Below are 25,052 nucleotides of genomic sequence, written 5' to 3' on the forward strand. Positions count from 1 at the left end.
TTATATGTCCGGGTGGTAGGAAGCGGGTTGCTGACTAACTTTGCACAGCTGTGTGCACGCGTTGACGTGGGGAAGGTCAGGGTGCCGGTAACTCCCCGGAGCCCTGTCTGGAGCTGAAGCGAGGCACAGCAGTTGCCTCGGCTGTAGAATCATCCTTGTGCTCATGGTTTCTTTCATAAAGATGCATTTATGCCTTATGCCATTTCAGCGTGTTGTGTTAGGCACTAGTACGCAGAAAAAAATAGTATTGAGTAGGAGTTCTGGAATAAACAGTGTGATTTTCTACTTTGAAAAGGATTCTTCCTTTAAATGATTAACTGTGTTTGATTCTGGGTATGCCAGCTGGCTAGGAGAGGGAAGGCAGGATTTGATAATGTTTAGTTTTTCTTAGATGTTACAAGAATCTTAATTCCTTCCTACATTGTATTTCAAAATAATATAACTATTGATTTCAAAGTGGAATTGTCGATGAAACCGGTATTATCTTATGCTGTCATAATAGCCATACTTTCTCGGTTTTCTTTTATGAGCAAGGGGAAAAATCCCTTTCTGTAAACGCAACGGTTCAGGCTTTTAACTTTCAGGCACGCTCTCGAGGAGGAAAAATCTCTCGTACGCATGTTTTTGAAAACGATAGCGCTCCTGATACCGCCTGCAGCTTTCCCCGGTAGCCAGACGGGGCTGGGCAGCTGCTACCTGCCCGCATCGCACACCAGCGCTGCTCTCCAAGCCCCGCACCACCGCTCGTGTGAGTAGAGGCACCCCTGCCACGCTCGGCGTGTCCCGCGCGGCGTGACAGCCGCTGGCAGTGACAGGACACCGCTCCAACTGGGATCTTCGTTAGAGCCCGGCCCTCCCAGTAATGATGTTTGCTTTGGCACGGCTTTCTGGCTCTAATTTGTGAAGTTGCAGTGAAACCCTCCCTTTGCATTTCCTGCTCGGGGAGGGTAACCTTGCTGCGTGTTGTGTTCGGCCCTGGAAATTCATCTTTTTTGTGCTGGTGAAGTTGAGCTTGACCTGTCCTCTTAGAGGGCAGGGGAAAGTTTTGCAAACAAGCCCCCGTGCCTGTCCGCTTAGGAACAGCGACAGCAAAATACCCTAAACAATAAGCTAGGGGATGAAAATGAGGGTAAATAAAAGTTCATTTCTCTCTCTCTCTCTTTTTTTTTTTTTAAAGGAAGGATGGCAGCATAATAGTCTTGTTTCCATTGATGATAACTTGCTGATAGAAAAATGAGAACAAGTTTACAGTAGCTTTGACATTAGTTACCTTTATTCAGCATGCTCCAGCTGCATTGAGCCCTCAGGAAGCCTTCACCATGCACACAGTTTGTTCTTGGGTGTGAAAGCAAACAGTATTTGAGTTGGCAGTAACTTCCCTTTTAGAGAAGTTTGCTGCCTCGGCAAGAAACCGCAGCGTGAGCTTTCTGCTGTTGAATGTTTCCACTGGCAGGATGGCCTTTTTCCACATTTCCTTGGTTTAAGGAAACAGATTTTGAACTTTTTTTTTTTAAAGACAAAATGCCAACATTTAACAGCTGGAGTTAGCATATAATTTATGGTTTTTACTTTATGCTCTTTCGGATGTATAAAAATCTGCAATTATTCTGAAGTTATGCGAGTTGTTGCAAAAGAGTGATTAAAAAGTAGGACCTCGGTTATGAGAATTTCAAGAAAGCCATTGTTATCTAAACAGCTATTCTTAATTACTCTTCTTTTAATGACTTTTAATTGTTATAATTTACTTCTGTTATTGCACCTATCGTATAGGTGATGTTTAAGGAAGTCCTTTGTTTCTCCCCTTGGATTAACGAGGAGGAGTTGCTGCAGTTGGAGCACTTTTTTGCTTTTATTTATTCTGTAAATTATTCCTATGCGCAGCCTTGTTCTTCCTCTCTTCTGTGTGAGTCTCCCTGCAGCAGTGGCTCCTGTGGGATGCTTGAGCAGGTCCAGGGGACAGCAGAGCGAGGTCTCAGAGCTGCTCCAAGCTGCCCAAGCTGGCACTCGCTAGCAGTAAGGGCTCGCAGACCTGGCAGAAGGCATCCAGATGCTGAACGGCCCCACGTTCAACTCTGCTTGCTCCCTTCTGGGACGACCCGTTTGCTTCTTAGCTGAAGTCCTGCGAACTTCAAAATGCATCTTATTGGCTGCAAATTTCAGATCCCCACCTCAGCAGCTGGAATTAGAAACAGATCAGATGCAGGAAATTAACGCAGTCAGCCAATAAATTGCGGAGCCACGGTCGCCATAAGTACTGTGGGGGTTTTGTTCTGTCAGTCGAGGGATACTCGTTTTGTTTTGCTAAACATCGCTCAGCTCACATCTGTATAAACACCGCGAGCACATCACAGGTCTTTGGAAAGCAAAGCATCACAAAGGAGGCTTCCCCAAGCAGTTTCCCTGGTTTCGCAAGCTAGGAAAGAGGGGAGGGGGGAAGGAGAAGGGGAAGGAGAAAGTAAATATATTATCTACAATGCTGTTCGTATTAGAATCACTTAATTTGTATTTTAGATTTAGGGGCAAAAATATGTTGTAATGATGAACAACAGCGTTTGAGAAATGTGTATTTTTTATTTTGGAGACAGTAGCCATTTGTCATTTTTATCTGTGCGACTCCTAGACTTGATTGGATTTATTATGTATGCTGCATGTTTATGGCATTTTTATTGTATGCTGTTAATTTGTTGTAACTGCTGCCACTTTCTTGCCAAGGACCCCTTGAAAGCAAGTATGTGTCAACAGTTACCTTCCAGTTTAATAAACTTAAAGCTACTTCTCTCAGGTTTGGTAGAGGCCACTGTCTGCCCTGTTCGCTGCGAGCTTTTTAACTCCCTTGTAGCTGAAGAAAGTTGGTGGGACTCAGGCGTAGTCCTGCAACATACAGGTTTGAAGTTAAAGCTCTGTCTTTAATTGTATCTTAAACTAACATTGTGACACTAGCCTCTACAGATATGGTCAGTGTAGTTCATGGCAAAGAAAGAAAAAAGAAAAAATATCTCGTGCATGTTTTAAATAAGCAGGTCAGTCAGCTTTTAAGATAAAATTTAAAATGACTTTTAAATATGATGCTAATGGTGAAAAACTAGATTACATCTTTTTGTATTTTTGAAACCGAGAAACTGATGAATTATCTGAACAGGATTAGAATGCAGTTAATGGCAATAAAGCTGATCATATTCATACGATGAAGATCAAGCAAGATGAGACTTCATTTTCTGCAAAAGATACAAGGACAGAAAAAATCCCAAAGGAAAAAATCATGTGCTGTGGATACACATTTATGGCACAACTGGAGGTAGATCTAAAACAGTGGATTAAAGGTTCTTTGTGGCAAAAATAATGGGTACAATAGGTACATTTTTATTTTCATTCAGTTAATTTATTTGACTTATTATTGCCTGCTGACAAATCTCACCGACGATGCGTGGTCCGTGCGGTGAGCTATGTTATTAACTTTCTCAGTAGCAAGGTGGAAGCGTTCTGTGGAGAATGAGCAGGAGTTCCTTGAATGAATGGAAAGTGCAAAATCTCCCTTCTTGTTGCCATCACGGGAGCGTGGTCAGCAAGCTGAGGATATATGGTGGTGCGTGGTGGGCGCTCTCAGAGCGGGACGAGGCATTTCCTTGCCGGCAGCGCGCCTGCTGCTGGGTGTTGCAATTTGGTGGGCTGGGTTGTGTAAGGCGGCTGGATTTTAACGTTCGCAAAAGGCAGTGTGCGGTCTTTGTGTGCACAGGCACAGTGTCTCCTTCAACCTGCAGGTCACACCGTGTCCTACAAGACTCTGGCATCGAAATCCTTCTCTCCTGGAAAGTTATGCCAGCTTTGCTGTTGGCCTTGATGAAACCTGCTTGTTTCCACTCTGAATGGTTCGTGTCCGAAGGCTGCCGTGCTCGGCAGTGCTGCACAGGGCAACCTGAGATTTTGTTCAAGTCATTTCATCTGTGGCATGAGCCAGGTTTCACTGACTTTCCACATATTTAGCCTCAGTTATTGTATTCCCCTCCCGTTCCACCTTGCCCATCACCGTGTGTATATTTCATACCGTAATGCTTGCCCAGATGTGTGCTGAGAAATTGCACCTGCTTCACCCAGCGCCTCAGCACCACCGAGGGAGATACCTGATTTGTATCCTGCGTGTATTAAGAGCTGATGTAATGCCGCTGGGCCATACAGTGCAGATTCAGAAAGGATAAAAACCTGAGTGATTTTGATACGTGTTAAAAGTCACATATTGCTGATACATGCATTTGCACTAACATGCACTGTACGTGCATACGTGCTCTCTGCCATACTTTCACTAAGTTCACTAAGTTTTGTGCACATCTATATGAAGAGCAGTATCTTATCTGCGACAAGGTGAAAAACAATGACTACTTTTAGAACAAAAAATAAAATTCTCTTTGCTCTTCTGTCTGCTTCCTCTAGCATTAGTTGTAATTCTAACAATTACAGGTGCTCTTCTTGGGCACTATTTAATAAAAGACATTCTAGATTTATAGCTTGGGCAGAGATGCTTCAGTGTGATTTGATGAATCAGCGTGGGGATAGAAAAAATTCATTTACTAAGAGGGTTGCAGGAAATACTGTACGTGAAGACAAGACGTTCACAGTGGGATGAGAGACCTGAATCTTTGCTGAGCTTTAAAATGCCAGGCTGTAAGATCTTTCCTTGCCCTAGTGCGTACAGAAGAGTTAGCGCCAGACTTCGTACTTTACTGGTTTGTATTGCAGTAGAAAAAAGTACTTGTGCAGTTCTGTGGCTGCTTCCACGGTTAAGCTATATTTTATGTGTAGGTGACTTGCACATACCTGGCTTCTCCCAGGTCTAACTCCGTGATTTGTGTTGGCAGGAACGTAACCTCTGAGTCTTCAGAAACATGAAGTTAGATGGGGCCCAATCCGGAGCCCGTCGGGTGAAGGGAATTAAACGTTGCCTTGCCTTTGGAGGGCTGGTGGTCGAGTGCACGTGGTTTAAAATGGCTTTTTGCCCTTGGGTTCACCCTGTGCATCCTCAAAGCGGTGCCCCTGCCTGTTGAGCTCCACATGGGCATTGGGTGCTGGTGGCCCCGCTGCCCGCTCTGCTCCCGTTGATCTGGAGAAGTCGATGGTGGGCTCCCAGCCGTCGCCACGCTGCCAGGCCCTACCAGGGCTGATCCTCTGCCTCGTGAGATCTGTTGCCCTGCCAAACCAAAACAAGGACAGATAAACTGAGAAAATATGTCTGATGTAAAGCATGCAACTAACAAACATTGTTTGTTTTGTGCTTCCCCACCCTCATGTTTAATTGTATAAATTAAATGTCGCGTCAGTCTGCCTGAGGTGTTGGCATCCCATTCAGATTTCAATTACTGCCATTAAAGTCTATTTACGCAGTGCGTGAATATAGGGAGAACGTATTTATAGCAATCTTTTATTGCTAGTTACGTCCTAGAAAAATAACGCTGAAGTGCTGAATTGCTAAGTTTGAGCAAGTTTTAAGTTCAAGCAGAATTTCTCAGGCGGTACAAGTCCTAGGCGGAATGAAACAGCAGTGAATTGTATCACCGCTCACCTGAGCTCTGTGCGACTACAGCAGTAATCATAGATTGTTACTGGAACCACCTAAATAATTAATTGTAAGAAAACAACTAGTTAAGGCTCAGGAGGGGAGCAAAGGGGAGAGGTTCAAGACTGAATTTTCCCACTGCCTGAAAATACAATTTGCTATGATTTAGCAAAATTCTCCTTAGGTGCTGCTCAGAAGAATATAATTGAACTGAGGCTGAAATTATGCGTCAGAAAGAATAGGCTTTTTTGTACATCAAACACTTCATACGGTAAAACAATGCTATACCTGATGAATAATTAAAATATCAAAAAGAAAAAACATTTCTCAATGTATAACTTAATTACATTTCTTGAAGCATTTTTGCCCTTATGAAGAAATGTAAGGAATGACTTTTGTTTTCAGCTGCATTAATTATGAGAGAGGCTCCTGCAATAAGTACGAAGTGCTGCGGAGCTCTGTGACTTCTCGGTCGCTCTCCAGGATTGCGCTACATGACCCTTAAAGTGTTGCTGATAGATTCAAGTGTGGGGTTTCTTTTTTGTCTCTCTTTTTTTTTTTTTTTAACCCACTGCTAAAAATACATTTAAAAAGAGGAGAGAGTGCAAACGGTAGCACTGCTTCCGTGTGTGTACAAGACAGTTTGTGAGAAAGGATTTAAAGATTTCACTGTTTAACGTAATGAGAAAACAGGGCTAATTTTTAGGTTTATGTAAGCGTGTAGGAACTTTTAGATAAAGTTGCAGCCACCCTGAAGTGTTCTTTTCTTCCTTACTCTCCTTCGTGAACGCATTTTAATTAATCCATTAATTTTGAAATCTTGTGAAGACAGAAGGCTTTCCAGGCTGCCTCTTCAAGCTGTGTTGGACCCATGGCCCAAGGAGCTCGCCATGTTCGCGAGGTGCCTGCAGCAGCTGGTGCAGGTTCAGCTGAACCGGAGGAAGGGACGTGGTCTCAGCAGCTCGGACTTTTGCGATGAGTTTAGGGGCTGGGGAGCTTCGAGGAGCCCAGGTTCACCGACGTGGTTGTTTTAGGGGTGTCCTGCTGTCACCGAGCGTTCCTTTCTCCTGCAGCAGGGACGTGGGTTGGGAAGGGTCTTCTGGCTCCTCTCATCCCAGCCCCTCCTTGTGCTACCGCATCCAGTGCTGCCACATCTGGATGAATTTCCCTGGCCAGGCACGGGGTTGGCAGCTGCTCTGCTCGACCAGGAGCCAAGCCTTTTCAGCCTGTTGAATCGTTCAGAGGTGAATACCTCACAGAAAGCACTCCTTTCCTTTTTCTTTTTTTTTTCCAGTTCAGTCAAATGTTGGGTTTTGTTTCTCACCTCTGTGTCATAAAATCAAAACTATTAGTAACAGAAGAACCTGTGGAAAGGAGAGGTTTTCCTCCGTCTGCCACCTTGGTGCTTGGGTGTGAAAGGAGCCAGGAATCGCAGTGCTGCTGGCAGGCACCTCGCTCGGGGCCTGGGAGGGAAGGGAGGGCCAGGAGGGGCCCCTGGACGCGGCTGGGTTGTGCCGATGAAACCCGGGTGTCTGCCGGCACGGTGCACGGGGGGGCTGTTTGTGTCGTGGTGGAGCCGTGCCTGGGGAGCCGGGTAATGAGCCCCAGCGGGGCTCCCATGAAGTACTTCACTCCCGTGAAGTAGTCAAGGGAACCTCTGGGAGACATCCGCGTGGGTTTTTAGCCCGTCCTCTCACAAGCGGGGCTCTCCCAGCAGGGGTCTTTGTTCTCTGCAGCTGGGGAGTGTAAGTGCTGTGGGGAGGGATGCGACTGGCTGAGGGGAGGCAGGTTAACGCTCTCCCAAGGGTTTCTTCGGGGCCTTCTTCCTCTGGAAGTACTCTCCTAAATTTCTTCGAATTAGGGGTGGGGGGAGATCGGTTTAGGTTCGGTACTCCTTGGTACTCCTCACACGAACCTTTGGTTTTGTTTGCTAGGATTCGGGTTTGGTGTGCAGTGCTTACTGCAGTGACGATGCCTCCAGTAGTGCAAAGGCAGAGCTCCTAAAAACGCCCTCAGCAGCGGGTCCTCGCTGTGCTTCCACGGCTTCTTCTGGTGATGAAGGTTTCAGAGTAGAGTCGGGGTTTTCTTGTTACCTTTTGATAACTGAGGTTACGGTCTGTAAGAAAAACGATAACGAACTCTTAAATGTGGCATTGCAGGTTGAATGCCTCTGCTTCTGAATCACCTGGGGTTTGTAGCTGGAAGCTTGTATTGTTTCCTTATTCTTCGCTAGTCTTTGTGCAAACAGATTTACCTTGTAGTCAGGATTATTTCAAACCATAAACTGTTTAGGACCTTTTAATGGGAATACAGTAGTAGTAGAAATCTGAGCTGGAAGTAGAAGTTAATCCTGCTACTTGATAGCTCCAGGAAGGTGTCTCTGTAACTGCGGAAGGGGTTTGGTTTGGTTTGGTTTGGGGCACTTCTATCAAGAACGTTTTTATTTTCCGTAGGCCCAAGTACAAGGGCTGAATGCGTGCTGCACTAAGGAATATTTTACTATTTAGTACTAGCAACATTAACAATATTTACTTTGTTCCTCTTAGTTTGTATTTAGCTTTGTGCATGGGTTTTTTGACTTCTCCTTTACATCACTGCATGCTTGGATGGCTTCATCTAGAGACAAAGTCATCAGAGCATTTAATGTGATTGAAAATTTTTGAGCATCTTTTCAGTGATGCTGCTGGTTTTCATTTTCCAAGAGCAGTGCAACCTTTCATTCCGAGTTGATATACCTGACATATCGGAGGGGAATTTCTGAAAAGAAAACAGTTTTCAAGGATATCTTATTCCTGAGCTGTAAGGAAACATTGGTGTCGAAGTCTCAGGTGTTTCTACCTGAGGTGTTAAAGATCTCTATGAAATTCTGTACTGCTCCTGGAAGATGTTGCTAATTTTGTCTTGCTTGTTTTTAGACTTCTCTGGTCCTGCTAGAGAATGCCTGTTTGGGCAGGAGCGTATTTGAAGCTGAAGGTCAGTCCTTACACTTTCTAGTTCATAGAATATACACTGTTAGGAGTTTTCCATCCTTTTTCTTTTCTTTTTTTTTTTTGTCCAAACAGAACAAGCTCCTAAACAGACGTGTTTTGATGATAGCAAACTAAGTTTACATATTTTACAGTGGTATTTTGCCACATTAATTACCTTGTCAAATGTAATAGGTAATTACCACATCAAATCACCTTCATATGTTACATGGAAGCGTAACTTGCTAAAATATTAAAAAAAAAAAAAAAAAAAGCACACATCAACAACAAACAAAATCCCAGAAGCCCAAGGGCAACATCACCACAAACCTGTCTCATTCTCTTATAAAATAAAATCTGTGTGTATGTCCCTTGCTATTGGGCTATATCCTGCCCATGGGAGAAGTAAAAAGCAGAGGAGTTGTGTCACTCCGGGGAGATCATTTTGCATGGTTTTGGATTCTCTTGCATGCCGAGGAATCAGTATTTTGACTCTAGTTTAAATGTGTTTGTTGTTCTTTGTCCAGTGGTGGCAGAAGGATGAGAAGAGGTGGCAAATGGAGATGACCAGGCTTTTTTTGGTGTCTTCTTTTTTTCTTTTACCAGCAACTTTCTCTTGCACCCTTAACACACCTGTGTACGCACTTTAGCCCTTTTTCTCCAGGATGTCTCTGGGGGGTTTCATAGGACTGGCTTCCTTCTTCATGGCTTGTTTATGTGGCCAGCCATGAAGCAAACCCTCCTGCTGCTTTAGCTGGGTGCCATCTTGCAGTCTGACTTTGTCTCCTTGCCCAGGCTGCGGTCTGGGAGCCTCGAAGTACCGCAGAGGGTTATGTGTGATTGCTGATTGCGTGGATCAATGCGGGGAAACCATCGCTTATTTTAGTTTACATCACAGCCTGTGCCCAGGCCACACTGGAAGGAGCTCTTCTTTGTGACCAACCATAGTGCGCAGAGGAAGAAAATAGAAAGCTTTGGTTATTCTTTCTTATACAGTAATTAGCTAAATGGTATTTGTGATAAAACTCTGCAATAAATTTGTGAAATGGTATTAGTGCTGTAACCTGTGTAGAGCTTGGGCAATAGAGAGGCGCCCAGAGGGAGCAGTAGCTGCACGATGGGGCCACACCATCATCCCAGAGGCTCTCCAGCAGCAGGGCCAGCACCCGCTTTCTGTGGGGCACCTCGAGGCTGTGGGGCTGCTGCAGACCCCGGGGGCAGCAGGGACGCTCCTGCCTCCTCCTCTGAAACTGTGGGTGAGATATTTTTTTGTTAAATGTTCTTTGGTGGTTGCTGCTTCCTCTTGCCCAAGATTTCTTAGCCAGCGTTTGAGGACAAACCTGCCCCAAATGGGAAGTGCAACCGAATCCATTGCGAGCTAACAGTTAAACTGACAGCAGGACGTTGGAGCGCTCAGTCCTGGCCTCTTGCAGTTGCCCAGGTCACCCTGGATGTAAAGGGATCCCTCCTCGTGCTCTGGCCTGCCGTGCGAGGAGGCTGCCGCAGCGTGTCCACACGGCCTGGCTGAGCATGGCCTAACCTGCTTTGAAATAACCTCGGCGCCTCTCCTCCTCCTCTGCCTGAATTAATACCCTGGGTTTATGAGAACGGAGTGCAAAATGCATTGTGTCTTCATTTTTCCAACAGCTGGCACGTATAGATGATAATGTTTAGGAGAAGGCCACTCACCGATCCATCCCCAGCCATGTGGAAAATGTTAGCGGTGCCGTATCTTGGATACAGTGCCTCTATTTTCCAAAGAGATGAGTGCTGCTAAGTGTATCTTTCTGCGGGAGCTGAGCCTCCGTTTATGATTCTGGGATCTCTTTTTTGATCTTTTCTTTCTTGCTCAGTGCTGACTGAGGTATTTCTGGGGTAGGTGCCAGAGTTGTTCTCTCGCTAATGATTCATGTGCCCTTCACATGTTGCGCTGCAAAATGACATGTAACAGCGTGTACCCAGTATTTACGTTACATCGCTTTGGCTCCCAAAACATGTGCTTTCACTTTCATCTCGGAAGTCGTGCCACTCGGTAACAGATTTGTGGCGCTGCAGTTGGCGAAAGTTACTCAGAAATGGATTTCTGGGGCCGCGAGCGAAGTGCCCGAGGCCCCGCAGTGTCACAGGTTTGGGCAGGAGCACGCGTGTCCCTCAGCGCTCCGACGGGTGACCACGGCCCTGTGTGGCCGGGGCTCTTCGGGCTTCCCAGCTCTGTGCCTGGTAGCCCCTGGCTCCCCCCGTGCTGCCAGCGGCCTGCTCCCTGTTCCCCTCCTGGCCAAGGGGCGTTGTGAGAACCGTGGGCATCGGCCTCCACCTGAATTAAACCTCTCCTAAGCACAGATACCTGTCTGTGCGAGTCAGCAGGCAGCGTGCCGCTGAGCGGCGAGGAGACGAGGGCCACGGGGCGCAGGCTGGGCCTGCAGTCGGGTCACCCAGGCCGCGGTCACCAGCGTGCCCCCAGCGCCGTGCGGGTACGGCGTGCGAGGGGAGGCCGCCGGCCGAATTCCTGCAGGCCCCGGGAGAGCGATTAGCCCGGAACGGCTTTCAAACTGTCCTGGGGTGGTACTGCAGCGCGTGTCTCCTTCACCTCTGTGTGTAACACTTTCGAGTTTATTACGTTTTTCTAAATGACTCAGTAGCTCGTGCGAGGCTTTGGGTGGCCCACTTGAAACGCTTTTAGCAGGGTTTGCTTTTCAGAAAGAGCGAAGTGTTATCCTTAGAAATTCGGGCTCCCTTACAGGGTAGTAACGTATCTTCGGTCTGTGTATGTAGCGTAATGACATGCTCCGGTGGGCCCGCTGCCCTCTTTGTGCGTCGCAGTTGTGTGTGGCTGCAAAGGCTTGAGAAAATGACAGAATTGTAAAATACAGCGCAGGTACGAAGCTGCGGTATGCTCTGCAGTCAGTGCTGAATCGGGGCCTGAAAGGAGGAATAAATATAGATTCTGGAAAATACCATTCAACTTTTCTTACTCCTCTTTTTTTTCTCCATCCAAACCATTCTGTGACGTGTAAAGCCCTTACACACCTCCAGAGTTCATGTTGGGGAATCAGTTGTCCTGACAATATAATCTGGAAAGAATGACAGACACTTTTTTGACCTGTGATTTGTTTGATACAAGTTTTTCTTCTAGCCAATGTCATTTCTCCTCAGAGAAGGAGAATAAAATACTTTGAGGCACCCTTTGTCCACAGGATTTATGTCCTGACTGATCCTGACAGTATAACTTGATGAAGATATATATGTTGTTTAAGAAGTACTATTAAAAATTAATCCGATTTTCTGTTCTTTGGGTGTAAATAAATGACAAAAAAACCCAAACAGCTTAAAACCAAAATGGCCACTTTCTGAGTTTTATGCAGAATAAAAGGCTGTTTATCCTTTCTGCTTTATTTTAAGCCGTGGTTTTACTATTCAAGAAACAAATTCTAATCAGCCACCGTATCAGACAAATGGGAGCTTTAGCGAGCGGTTCGTGTGTTGGGAGGGAGCACTAAGATTCTCATTATAGTGCATGTCTGAATAATTAGTAGGACCGCTCTGCACTTTTTTGGCAATAAGAAGAAACTTGCTTTTCACTGTGGCGACAGGATGACAGGAGCATCTAGCAGCTCGGTCATTAGTGTGTGCCTGCCATCAATGTCATGTTACGGTGTCAAATTAGTTAGTGCCCCCTCAGGAGCCAAGCTGGACCTGCAAATTATCCTCCTACGTCCCAGGAAACCGTGTTTGCTAAACCTCAGATCAAATGTGAACAAATGATTAACATGGCTCATAAATTAACTAGTTTACAGGCTTATAACTTTTTACAAGTAGATAATAAAGACAGAAGTTTTAGTACTGTGTTATGCTTAGTTCAAAGCAGCGATGGTTTGGGTTTTTCTCTTTCCTTATTTGCTGCTGTAGCTAGGTTTGCTTTCCTCCTATAGGGGAAAAAAATTGTGTACAGGCGAGGAAATAATGTTTAGAAAATCTAGTGTCCTAAAGGAAGCAAATGTAAATCCACTGAAAACAATATAATTAAGTTTGTTATCTCATTGCCCGATAAGTCGCTGACAATAGTCTTTCTTCTTGTAGTGGCAGTTGTTCGTTAATGAGTTCACCAATTAAGTTTGAAAGATTACAGCCTTTGCCAAGAGGATTTATCTGTTAAAAGCATTATATTTTTTTGTGATACATTCTTACCATATTGTAAGCCTCTTTGTTAAAGAGGTATAAGACTACCTCTTAAACACATTAAATCCTATTATAAGCCCCAAAATAATTTTACAATCTGTTTACACATTAGCATCTACAGAACTGTAACAAATCTGTCCAGAGATGTCTGTTTTGAGAATAGGATGCTAACAGATAGTGCACTCTCTGGTAGCTAGATTGCCCTTGTGAAAGAGTGTTTTTTTTTTTTTGCTAAAGAATCATTATTTTATAATGATTTATGACTATGCAAATAATATTCTTTTTATATCTCCCCTCTTTTATATCTCAGCAGGGTTTTTTTAACCAATGCAGAAATAGTGCAGAGTTTTTAATATTCTTTTGCTGCTTTTGAATCTAAAGTAATCTAAAAAGAGTAAGTTTTGTACTTTCTATACATTAAAGTCTAATTCACCCACATGCAAGCTACTGCTACCTTTCTTTTGTACCTTCAAGGGGGTGAGTAAGCCCTGATATCAGAGATCAAATCAGCGTTTTGGAAAGGGCCTAGCATGCAAAAACATGCAAAATATATCTATTCATAAGAAAACGTCTGAAAATGCCAGAGGTTATGCTCAGTTTATCTGTCAGCAAATTTAACTTAAAGTAGGTGGTAGTCAATTTAGTAAATACTTTACTAATATTGTAACTATAAAGAATCGTGAGTGCAACCTCAGCATCCTGACCCGTGCATGTTTTAATGACTCTGCTAGGGAACAGCACACGCTGTATTGCAGATTAGCAGTAACGTTTGAAACGCGAGTAATTTCTGCAGGGAGCTTTGCTTGTACACAGTCATAGTGAAAAAAAGGAGAGAAAATTGCACCCTGTAGTTAATCCTGGGGAAGAAAAAAAAAAAAAAAAACTTTGTTGTTGATGATATATCCAGTGCATTTGGGCAGATCCTCAGTAAAACTCCTGGAAATCTTTTAACTTTACCAGCGGTAATGCTGTGCATTCGCCCTGAGTCAGGACCTGGTGCCTCTGGAGTTTCGCTGCCTCTTGGCAGTGCCTCCTCCCCTTTGCCATCCCGCAGGCTCTAGCATCTCTCAGATGAAGGAAGGGGCAGGAGGGTTTTCGTCCATCAGCGCTGCCTGAACATCCCTTAATCTGGACTCTCCTTTGCCACCGCATACTTGCAGGCTCGGTCTGAGCACAAAGCCTCTGTCCTCGTGGTTTTCCCAGGAGCGATGCCCGTTCCCAGGCCGCTTCCTCCAGAAGAGCCGTGGCGCAGCACAGCCCGGGGCAGGGCAGGGCAGGGCAGCAGCACCTTTGTTAATCCCGACATTTCCCCGCCGTTTCGCCTTTCCCTGTGAGGTTGGGGCCGTAGGCAACGCATTCCCCCTGGAAGGTTTCCCAACCCCTCTTAGGAAACAGCGAGGCTCGGGTGAGGATATTTGCTAACACGATCAACCAAACGTAGCTTGTGCGTCCCCAGGTCGGTCCTGCCTTAAATGTGCTTACACGTGAGGTTCCTGCCATGAGCTGCGAGCTCGTAGCTGAGCAGCTAACAAAGGTGAGACATCCCCAAAGCACTGCACCAGGTGCCCAGCAGCCCTAAATCAGTAGGGCCGCGCCAGCGCTGGTAGCTGGGGCTCTGCTCCGCATCGCCTCGCAGCACTTCAACCTCCCAGGTTCCTGAGGTGGAGTAAAAAGCTGGGGCTTGGTGTTGGAGCAGCCCCCTTGTTGTGGTTTAGATGTTACGGCGCTGGAAACGAGACCACCCAGCACTTAACGTGTACGCTGCTGCCCTGCACGTGGCATTTGGAGAAGTAATGAAATCGTTCCTGTGGGATAGTGCTTCTTGGGGCCTGCCTAACAAGCCCAAATTACACACCCGGTTGTGGAAAAATATTGTGAATTGCATATCCGATGAATTGCTTAATTGTTCGGAGAAGCACGTGGGGTTTTGTCGCTGGTTTGGCTGTTGGCAGGACCAAGCTTACGGCGCTTCTCAAAGCTGAGTGCTTTGTTCTCCTCCTCGTAGCGCGGGCGTGCGTAGCAGTAAGCTTGCCCTCTCTTTCTGTACATTTTTGGTAACCGGAGCTTGATCTGGAGCAGAGCGCAGTTGGGACCATCACGGCGGGGGCTGAACTGCATCCCAAGCAGCCCTCTTTAGTTTGCAGGTCCTGAGTTTGCTGCTGTGTTACCAAAGCAGACCTTCCCTTCGGTTCCAAAAAACGCTAACTTCTGTCTTTGTTCCCTTCCTTACCTTCATCCAACCACATAATTGCTTTATATTACTTGAACACACCAATCTCTGAAACTGCTCCATTTTCTTGGTTATTGGGCTATTTTCCTTGTTCTTTTGCGATAGAAATCCTTAGAGATTGTGTCTTTCGCACAATAGCAGATTTATGTTTAAGGAGACTGGTAGTCCTTGGAGAATGGGAAGTCTCGTGTCTTTATCCTCCGATGATGATACTGAAGAGAGGATTTCTAGTACCAGTAGGCTCGGATGTAGGCATGCGAAAATGATGCCAAAAGCCTATTTGATCTAAATATATGTATTCGCAAGTCGGGGGGAAAAATGCTGATTCTGATATTGAGCACTGCAGTCTGCTTTGTGTTCTAACCTAAGTGTAGCAAGCTGGCTGAAATCGTCAAATATTTTTGAACTCTGCATGGAGGCGGATGTTGTCTTACAGAGTGAAGGGAAGGCTGACATGTACTGGCATGCTCCGAGCAGACTTTACAGCACTGCAGAAGGATCACACCGTATTTAAATCGCAACAGGACAAGCCACCCAGCCTTGCCTCCCCTTGGGAGTGGGGAACACCCCTGGCACTTCCTCTTGGGGTGGGAAAGCTCCCTTCCAGATACGTCCCAGGTACTGATAAGGAACTTGGAAGCATTCGTTAAACTGAGTTAATCAGGTTTGTTTTCGTTTTTATGGTACGTGGTGATGTGTTTGCAGTGACACCCTCTGCTATTTTTTCTTTCCGTACTGTTTTAAAACAAAACCCAAGAAAACAATGTCCTGTCTGCAGAGAACAGGAGCTTCAGTGTGCAGCGTGGAAAATGAGGGAGAATTTCTGTCTTGAGAAAAACATACAAATTTTGTGCTGTGATTTTTGATGCTGAATGATCAGGTTCTGTTTTTGTTAAGGCAAAATATATATATTGTACAAGAATAAGTGTTATATTTATAAACACTTCCCTGGCTCTATGAGCTCTTGTTCACCTTACAAAAAACCTGTTCATGCTGCAATAAAAATACATACATTTAATTCTTAAGCAGTGAATTTGCACATTTTACTCTTAATTCACAAAGAAAGTTTGGCTCTACAGAAACCTGTGGTTCCTTTCAAGGCAGCTGCATGAATTTACATAGAAAATATAAACTGGCATGGGTAATAAACTCCTTAAGCCTGGAAAGGATTCTGCTTAGGATCCCTGTACAGGGTGTGCAAAGAACCTTGTTCAGAGACATTCCTGTGTGCGCACAATGTGTTTTCCTGTGCCGTCCCTTTGGTTTTCTTGGACCGGTTTTAACGCTGCTTTCCAGAAGTTAAAGATGCAGCAAACGTGTCAGAAACTTCTGGGGGAATGATGCTCCCTCCAGGTTTGATGCTGCCGGTAAAATTCAGTGAAGCTTCAGGTCTGATTGCTGCCGTGCTGGTGTGGGCTCAGGAGCGTGGAGCGGGAGGCTCTGGTGGGTGCCGGTGGGCATGCTGAGGGCACTTTGTGCCCCCGGCAAGCGGCTCGGCGTCCCCGGGCGGTGGGTGGGAGCCGAGGTGGCCGCGCAGCCCCTGCTCAGCTCCCCGTGCTGGTTGCACGTTTTTCAGGGAGCTGGTGGCAGACCTTCAGCTGCTGGCGAGCTCGTGTGCTGCCTTCACTGCTAGCTTTGGTCTGACCACAGGCATGAAGAAAATGGAGGTCAGGGACGAGCCAACGGCTGCAGAAACCTCGGGTAATCCTTCTGTAACCACGGCAGGAGTGTGCTGCCCATGACTTGTGAGGTCATCTGCTGTGAAAACATCCTGGGTATGACTGCACCTATGTCAACGCGGGGATGCGCCTTCCAAGTCAAAGAGCTGCTCAGGTCTTTGATGGGCTCCGCTGAACGAGCACAGGGTTTGTGAAGAAGCAAACCCGCTGCTAAATTGAACCTTTCGGGGGGGATGCAGGACTTGGAGAGCCAGCAGCGAGGGAGCCTGCACCAACACCAAGTCAGGCTGACTTACCTTGGGTTATCTGGCACGGCAACGTGATGGATGCCGAGGTTTTGCGATGCAGCCGTGGCGCGGATGTTGAAATGCTGACGGTGTGTGCTGGGCTGGGCTGGACGTGCCGTGCCTCGCATGTGGCTGGTCCCGGGACCCGAGCTGGGCTGAAGGCGGCGTGGCTGCCGCAGGGAGGAGCTGAAGCATGCTCTGAAAGCTGTGCTGCATGATTTGGGGGTGCTTTGGTCAAGTTCTGGTCAGAGGGGAGGTTTGTTATAGTGAGAGGCGGTGGGCCAGCAGGGAGGAGTGTGCAAGGACCACCTGGGACTCTGTGTTCTAGCCCGTTCTTCCGGAAAGGAAAGTGCAAAAAGAGCAAAGGACCCTGTGATAAAAACTGTTCCATATGAATGCGCGGATTTGGACATACGAAATCGCAGACGCAAATTTAGATGCTGTCTTGAGGCACCTCTGGTCGTTTGTTCTGTTGTTTCCCACATTTGGGGCCTTGGGAGAGGTATGATGAGATCTGATTAGCAGTAAGTCTGTTAATTATAACTTCTAAATTAGAGCATCGGTGCAGAAGCATCGCTTTCTGATTTGGATTAAAAAGCCCTTCATCTCAACAAAGCACAGTCAGCGCGGGTGATAGCGCAGAGCACTGAAGTACGTTAGATCAAGTTGATGCGTTTCATGTGTGATGCCAAAATGGCTAATGAGTTACTGCAGCCTAAGATTTATCACCACGACTTGCTTACGCTCCTGCTACTCGCTGCCCAAAGCTATCGATGTGTGTTGTAAACTCACCTGCTGGTTTGTCTTCCAGTTCTGCAGAGAGCCTGCGTGCGGGAGGTATCAAACCCGAAATTTAGTACAGCCTGGTGGGATCCCTTCAGTGACGAGCTCTGAACTTAGTGCAAGGTAATCCACAGGAGTGGAACTGGATGTGGGAACATCGCACTGCCCACTCTCCTCTCTTCTCCCCTGCTCTGCCCTCCTCTCAGCTCCCCGCATCACGGACCTCTCCCAGGATACCTCGGATTCATTTTTGTTTGCTGGGAGGTCTCCGTATAACAGGAAGGTGCTGAGAGCGTTGCACGGAGCTTCCTGAATGGCAGCTGATGAGGTCTGGGGGGCTGCAGGCCCGTGATAGGCACTCAGCTGTGGACAGGGTGTTCTTTGCTGCTTTTGTTGCTCTTACATCAAGGTTATATTGTTCATGAACAAATTCAGGCTTCTTGAAAATAGGTAAGCTGTAGATTTAAGGGCAGGAGATGTAGAGAATCCACCTGGTGTGCCATGAACCCAAGGCAGATGGAGCCCTTTGGAGGAAAACTGGCCGAGCACTGCGTTGTCAGGACTTCCTCTCCTGTCCAAATTTCTTTATGCAAGGCCTCACTGGGCAGTGTTACACCTCCGCACGTAACTCAGGTTTCCGCAGTTGTCTTCAGTGACAAGTTGTCTAAAGGCAGGATAAGACAAAGCCCCCATGTCTGCCGGGGTGGAAGTCTGACACGAGCAGGTGAAGTGACCTGGCTGTATACAGAGATACAGGAACAACTATTTTTGCCTTCAAGACTTGGTGGGCAGAAAATAGCTCAGTCGTACCAAAGCTGGGACATCTGGTGCATAAAAGTGTGTAGTGTTCTGTAATGAATTGGAAATGGCATTACTGCAATATATATAATAACATGGAAATAGTGCAGTATGGTGTGAGGAACTTGTATAGAATATATAAAATGTCATGGTTTTCACATACATTGTGGAAAAGAGAAAATAACTTCAAGTGTAAAGGATATGGAAATTCAGTGAATAAACATCAGTGCATTCGAGGATTTTTCATGCAACAAGCTAGATTTATCTTTCGCAGAGAAAATCTATAAACATCAATGACTGCGGATACGTGAGGAAGCCTGGGCATGCAACAAAACCTACTTTTCGATAGATCTCTCTTTCCTTAAATATAAACAATTGAGCACAAGAAGATCTAAGATCTGATTCATTTCTCATTTGTATCAGTTTCATCCAGGATACCTCTTGAGATTTGAAAAAAGCTGTGCTGTTTAACACCTGAGTAAGCGAAAATCGGGTTCATTTTCCTGTTTGAGATCAACAACGTTTCAACAGGCAAAACGAACTAGGGCTATCGAACCGCCTGGCTCACTTTGGGCAGTAATACACCAGGCCTGTGCAACTTGTAAACACGTTGAGAAGTTACCCTACCAGATCTAACCGGGGTTGGGTTGGAAGTATGAAGGAAATCCAACACTTCTTGAGATGTTAGGATTTCTTTTTTTTATTCCCCACTTTTTTAAGCTCTCAGGAAAACGCAGGTGCAGCTCTCACTGGCATCTAGGCAGTGAGTGCTTGAGCACAGGATATCATCTCCTAGGTCAGAAGCACCTGTGATCCTCTCGCCTATCGCATAGTACGGGAGAAGAGATGGAAACGTGGAAGTGCGAGACCACCTTCATGGAATATCACGGACTGCGGTATTTTTGTTAGTGCATGTGTTCACAAGCTACGTCCCCACGGTACGGTACCCCAGAGACACATAGCAGAGCACGATGCAGTTTTACTTCTAAGTCAGGCCTCTGTTGTATGGCCTAAAAGCTTTGTAAGAATTTAGCAGCAATATCAAGAAAACCCAATATAAGTGGTCCATTAATGAATAGGTCCTTGAGCGTCAGGAAGCAGACGTTGTTGGAAACTTGGGTAATATTACTGTTGGGTTTTATTAATTAAATATAGCTATTAATATGACCTTGGATTTAAACACAATGACCTCTTTTGTGAGTATGATTAGCAGATGTTTACCATAATTCTTCACTCTGTGAAAAATGCTTGTTGCACCCAATAAAAACAACCATATTTACTTTGCTAAATCAAATATTTGGAACTTGGGTCTTACTTTATATATCATGGCTCCAGTGTCTTAGACTTTCCAAGTTTAAGGTTGAGAGCCCTTGGAGTAACATATGTGGTAGATCTCTGAGTACAATGACCTATTGTATTAGTGAGCATGTTTTTTTTTTCTCTTTGACATTGTATCTTCTACAGTGAAACCAGTGTTCTCTACCAGCCTCTGGATTTTATTTTTACAGAAGTGTGGGGAGAACATTTTTGAATCCACAAGGCTTTCTATATTTTGTCCGTTACTGGTGGGAGACTTCCTTTCCAGAAGAACCGTAGCAATGGAAGCAGGAAACACAATTTCAGTTCTTAAAATAAAGCTGGAAGTTATTTTCATTTTCAATAGCATCTCACCTAATTTTAGACTGTAAAAAGTTTGTTTCGTGATGATTTTCCTTTTTGTAGTGAATTCAGAATTTAAAAGCAGTAAGTCACTTAATCCAGATCATGCCCCCACCCTCCAAAAAAAAATTAAAAAGGCCACCTGCTGCCCACAAACTACAACAGGTATTTTCTGTGTGTGAGCATTGTTTCCTAGCTGCTGTGGTCAATTTTAGTAGCGGGTCTGCTGCCTGCTTGTCTGCACTGCCGAAAGGAAATAGCAAGGGAACAAAACTGTGCTTTTCTTGGGAAACCACTCCCTTTGGAATGGAGAGATATGGCTCGCCACTTCTATTTTGTTTCCCCCTCCAAAGTAAGCAACAACATTGCAAGGATCAGGGACAGCAAGAAAAGAATATTATTTAAAAGGCGTCATCTATCCAGCCGGTGCGTTTCAGGAAAAGGAGTCTCCTGCTTCATATTTTAAGGAGCGTAATAAAAATAGCAATCGGTTTAAGAAAGGGGCTGATGGACCGGAGAAAGTGACAGCAGCAGCACGGGGAAATAGTACTCCATTTATCTGAGCAAGCTAGCACATTGATAATGCTCCTCTCTGCAGTAGGTGCTATCAAATCAGAGACGATTTGTATCCACTGTGTGGCAGGTTACTTACATGGGAACAAGTCTCCCCGACATTATTGCAGATCATCATTAACTAGCTACTGCTGTTTGTTTGTCGTTACCTGCTAGACGATGTTCGTGAGTCATGTCGTATCATTTATATATCTCACCCAGTTCAGGGACCTACTGCTTCTAATAGCACGCAGCCTGGGATCTGTTCCCTTGCTTCGTTTTACTTGGGGAAGGAAAAGAGTGGGAAAAAATACTGATTGAGGCTTCTCTCTCGCTGTAACTTAAGCAAAACGAAGGTTGTGTAGCATACGTTTAACAGGCTGCAGTGAGTAGCACCAGTGGGCACGCACAGACGAAAGGGACGGCAAAAGTAAGGAAGAAAGGTGGGCACTTCTTGGAGATCCTCAGGTCTGATGCTGCAGGGGTGTGAGGAACCAGATAAGGATTAACGGCTCTAGGTGGGGTATCCTGCTTTCTGAAGAGATTTAATCAGTTGGATTTGCATCATATAAGCTTCTTTCTTACTTGATTATCTTTCTCAGCGTGTTTCAGTTTCCTTTTCCTTTGTTCAGTAATATTTGTAATTACTATCTGTTTATTAAAATGTCAGATCCTTTTCAGCTCACAACCTGAAGGCTCTTTTTTTTTTTATATATTCTTAACTTTTGGAAGTTTTATCCAGTGATTTTTCTAGCCTGAATTGTTTTCCTTCAGCAGCGTATTTCAGCCCTATACTGAAAATACTGGGTCAGATCGTCACTTTACAAGTCTTTGGAAGCCAATTGCAATATCTCCATTGAAGCCAGCGCATCTGTTGATTTGTAGCTGACAGCGTGCCCCATTATATCTCTCCTAAATAGTTGTGGGTTAGGTCACTCAGGAGAGCAGGCTATAATTTTGTATGAAAGCACAGTTTGGAGGAACTATGATATCAGCACCACTGTTATAAAACATGAAGTGCTTTGTCTTCTCCCTTATAAAATGTGTAATTTCTACCCATTATCAATATTATTACAAGAGTCCTTGCAGTAAACTTGTCTTTTGATAGGCAGAAACTTGTCTTTGCTAGGAGCGAATATGGTAAAGTGTAACTTCTCTTTTAAAGGAGAATAAATAACAGGAATGAAGTTTACTAGAACACAATAAAGCTGTTGCCAGGAAAGCTGCTGCAGAGGCATGTAGGATATGCTGAAGATTTATACTTGGGGTGAACATGTGCAAGTACCGTAATGATGCTGTAGAGAACATTGGAGTAAAATATTTGATCAACAGATATGTCTCGAGAAGATACATGGTTTGGTTTCCATACTAGTTTTCAGATTACAGCGAGACAGTTAAATGAAGGTTCCTTTAAACCTGTGTGCTAATAAATCACGGTGCCTGGGTGGAGGTCAGATCTATCACAGTTACCTCTTTCCTAGATAGAGCAAATTTCCACTGCCCACAAATTTGCCGAGTTGTTCGGCTCGCCCAGCGGATTCGGGGCTGTGCACCGGGCGAGGGGAGAAGCGGAGAAGTAAAAGGTTGGGTCTCAGCGGTGTCCTACAGCTCGCTGTGCAGCTCCTACCTCGGGAAGGGGTTGGAAGCTGAAGCATGGCTTGTCCTGGCTAGGTGTGCAGTTGGTTTGAGCTAATTCAATCAAGATTCAGGAGACTATAGTGAAATAAAGTGGGGGGGGGGGGGGAGAAAAAGATCAATAAAAAGGGTGGAGTAGCTGCTGTGATTAAGAAAAAAGATTACTGTTGATTTATTGATTCGGTCTTCAGCTTGCCATCTTAATCTTTTTTTTTTTTTTGGTTAATGTTATTAATATTTATGGCTTAGTACCACGTGCCAATTAGAGTAGACTGTAATTAAGTCTCCGGGCCTGATAATGTTAGGCACCACGTAGCACAGAGCTCCTGCGGCCTTCGCATCGCATGTTACTGGAAAGAGAAACTTAGGTCTGAAAATCTGGTGCAGAGCGCTGAAAAAAGCCCGTTCTCTTTTCAATGTAAGAAGCAGCTTTTGTGGTTGCCCTTCCTGGGAACTTCGGAGAAAGACGGTGCCGAAGCCTGTTGCTAAGCTTTGAGTTTTGAGGGAAGTCACCCTGACCAAGCCCATTTTCTCCTGCATCAAGTGAGAAACGTTCCTCCAGCTCAAGCTGAAGCTGTGGAGACCTCATTTTTGTGGCCTTTTCATCTTCAGGCAGTGTCTTGTCTACTTGGGTCTGTTTGCTGGGCCCAGGGCTCCTCCCTGTATGTTAGCAGGACCCCCGCTGTAGGGTCTTACAAAGTAGAGAAGCTGCAGCACGCGCCCCAAGGTCTTCCCTTTGCTGCGAGCTGGGAACAGGATAGTTGAAGACTTTTTTTTTTTCTTTTGTGTAGGGGGAAACATGAGAACTCATTGTTGTGAACCGGTAGAACTGAGTCACAGAGGGTTTAGTCAAAGAAGAAATGCGTATCACCAGTGCAAACCAGAATACAAAACGTGCTTTCTTCATTACTCATTGCACCGCAAGGAGAATCAAAATCACTCAAAAATTGTTGTAACAGCTCTGTGTTGCTTAGATAAAGTAGCTTGGATGGGGTAGATTTTGTGGGAATTGCTTCCGATTTGTGTAATACAACATGCGAAGCCAACTTGTTGTGAGTTTTTCCAGTTGTGTGCAATTAAGTTAGATTTAATCGAAGAAGTTTGAATTACTTAGGTTGTTCCACAACGCTCGCACGGTGTCTTTGGGTGTCACCGAACGAGTTGTGGCCGTTCAGGTGTACTGCTCTTGCAAACAGTGCAGTGAGAACACAAAATTCAAACTTCCATGTTAATCCAGATGCCGAATTTTCAGAGCTGGGTTGTGCTCTGAGGTGTTTTGCTGCGCTTTAAGCATAAATGCTGTCGTTTCGGACACGCCGTAAGTCGCTCTATTCTGCCCTTACTGTATGTGAAAAGATTTACTGTATGGTTTGCTGGGGTGGGGGGTTGAGTTTAACCTATCGTGTCAAACCCGGTCCTTCAACTTCCTTTCCTGCTTCCATATGGGTAGCCATTGTGGTCGAGATTTGGTCTTGAAATCAGTGTGGTATAACACATCACAGCACACATTGCGCTGCTTCAAAAAACGTGCCGTGCCGCCGCTCTGCCAGCCTGCGGGGCAGAGCCACGTCACCCTTGCGGCCCACGTCTCGAAGCCATCGAGGCACCGAACCTCGGCTGTGTGGCTTCTTGGGTTTGCGGGGACCCGTCGGGCTGCGTGTCACTTGTTGGCTCTTGGCAACCACTGAGCAGCGCGGTGGCCGCATCTTCTTGCATGAAGAACACCTCTCCGGCCTCTGCAGGGTGCCCGCGGAGCTGCGGCCAGCGCCTTGCCTTGTCCAGGAAGCCTTACCCTCGTTTTTCAGTCTCTTCGTGGTCAAAGGGTGAGCAGCTGGGTCTTACAAAGCCCCTGAGAAATCAAACAGTAGAAATACGTTCTGTATTATTTTTCAGTCCAACCCTAACTTTGTGCACCGTCGGTTCAACAAATTTTGAGTTCATGTTTAGCTAATCTGGCAGTGGTTGCAAAAGAAACGTAACCTTCTTAGTAAGTCTGATTCTTAGAAAAAGCAATAATTGATATTCGACCACAGAAAATAAACAGATATTTAGAAGTGAGCTTTTTTTCCCCTCTAAGGAAAAGCAGTCCAACCTACCAAAAAATAAATAATTTTATCTTTACGTGCTCTCTTGCAGCTGCTGGAAAAGTGGCTTTGCATTCACCGAGCTTGGTACACAAATAACGGAGTAAATAAAAGGGTTTGCTGACGCAAGCTTCGTGAGGCACACAAAACACGTGAGTGGGAGACCAGTCAAATCAGCAAACAAAGGAATGTGCCTTCTTGAGTATCCCGGGCAAACCTGTGAAGGGTGGAAAGCAGCAATGTTGGTTTTTTTTCCTCTTTTTTAGCATGAATGTTTTTAAAACACTGCGACTGTTAGTGTCAACAAAGAAGTACTGACGAAGAAAAGCAGAAATAAATGCGTGATTGGAAAGGTGCATCAGAATACAGTAATTATATAAGCTTTATTTTGGTTGCCTTTGACGCCAGCGTAAGTACGTGAAAACTAATGCACTGTAGAGGACAGGTTTGTGGTTGAAATGCACTTGATAGATTTTGACAAATTAAACAGTTGTAAAGATGTTTGGAAGTTATCCAGATCTTTACTGTTATTTATGTCACTGAACTAAAAAATCAGTGGTTAATTTGCAGTTCTTATAATTTTTATGATACTTATGTTGTTGTAAATTTAGCAGCGTGCAGCATCAACTCAGCGGGATACATTTTATGTTGTCAGCTA

At 45.3% G+C, this 25,052-nt stretch overlaps 1 protein-coding gene across 15 annotated transcripts in view; it reads left to right on the plus strand.

The window, feature by feature from the left end:
- Positions 1 to 25,052, plus strand: part of FOXP1 (forkhead box P1) — a 384,485-nt gene that overhangs the window by 122,078 nt on the left and 237,355 nt on the right. For 3 of the 15 annotated variants that reach the window (XM_080606022.1, XM_080606046.1, XM_080606047.1), the window contains one exon: positions 17,695 to 17,789. The exons of 11 other annotated variants lie outside the window; for them this stretch is intronic. The gene's annotated coding sequence lies outside the window, so the exon portion shown is untranslated. Of the gene's footprint in view, positions 1 to 8,497; positions 8,519 to 17,694; positions 17,790 to 25,052 lie in introns of those variants that run through there. One more of the 15 variants, XM_080606048.1, reaches the window with a different exon arrangement.

The sequence above is a fragment of the Anser brachyrhynchus genome (assembly GCF_964034855.1).
Source record: "Anser brachyrhynchus genome assembly, chromosome: 10".
NCBI classification, from domain to species: domain Eukaryota; kingdom Metazoa; phylum Chordata; class Aves; order Anseriformes; family Anatidae; genus Anser; species Anser brachyrhynchus.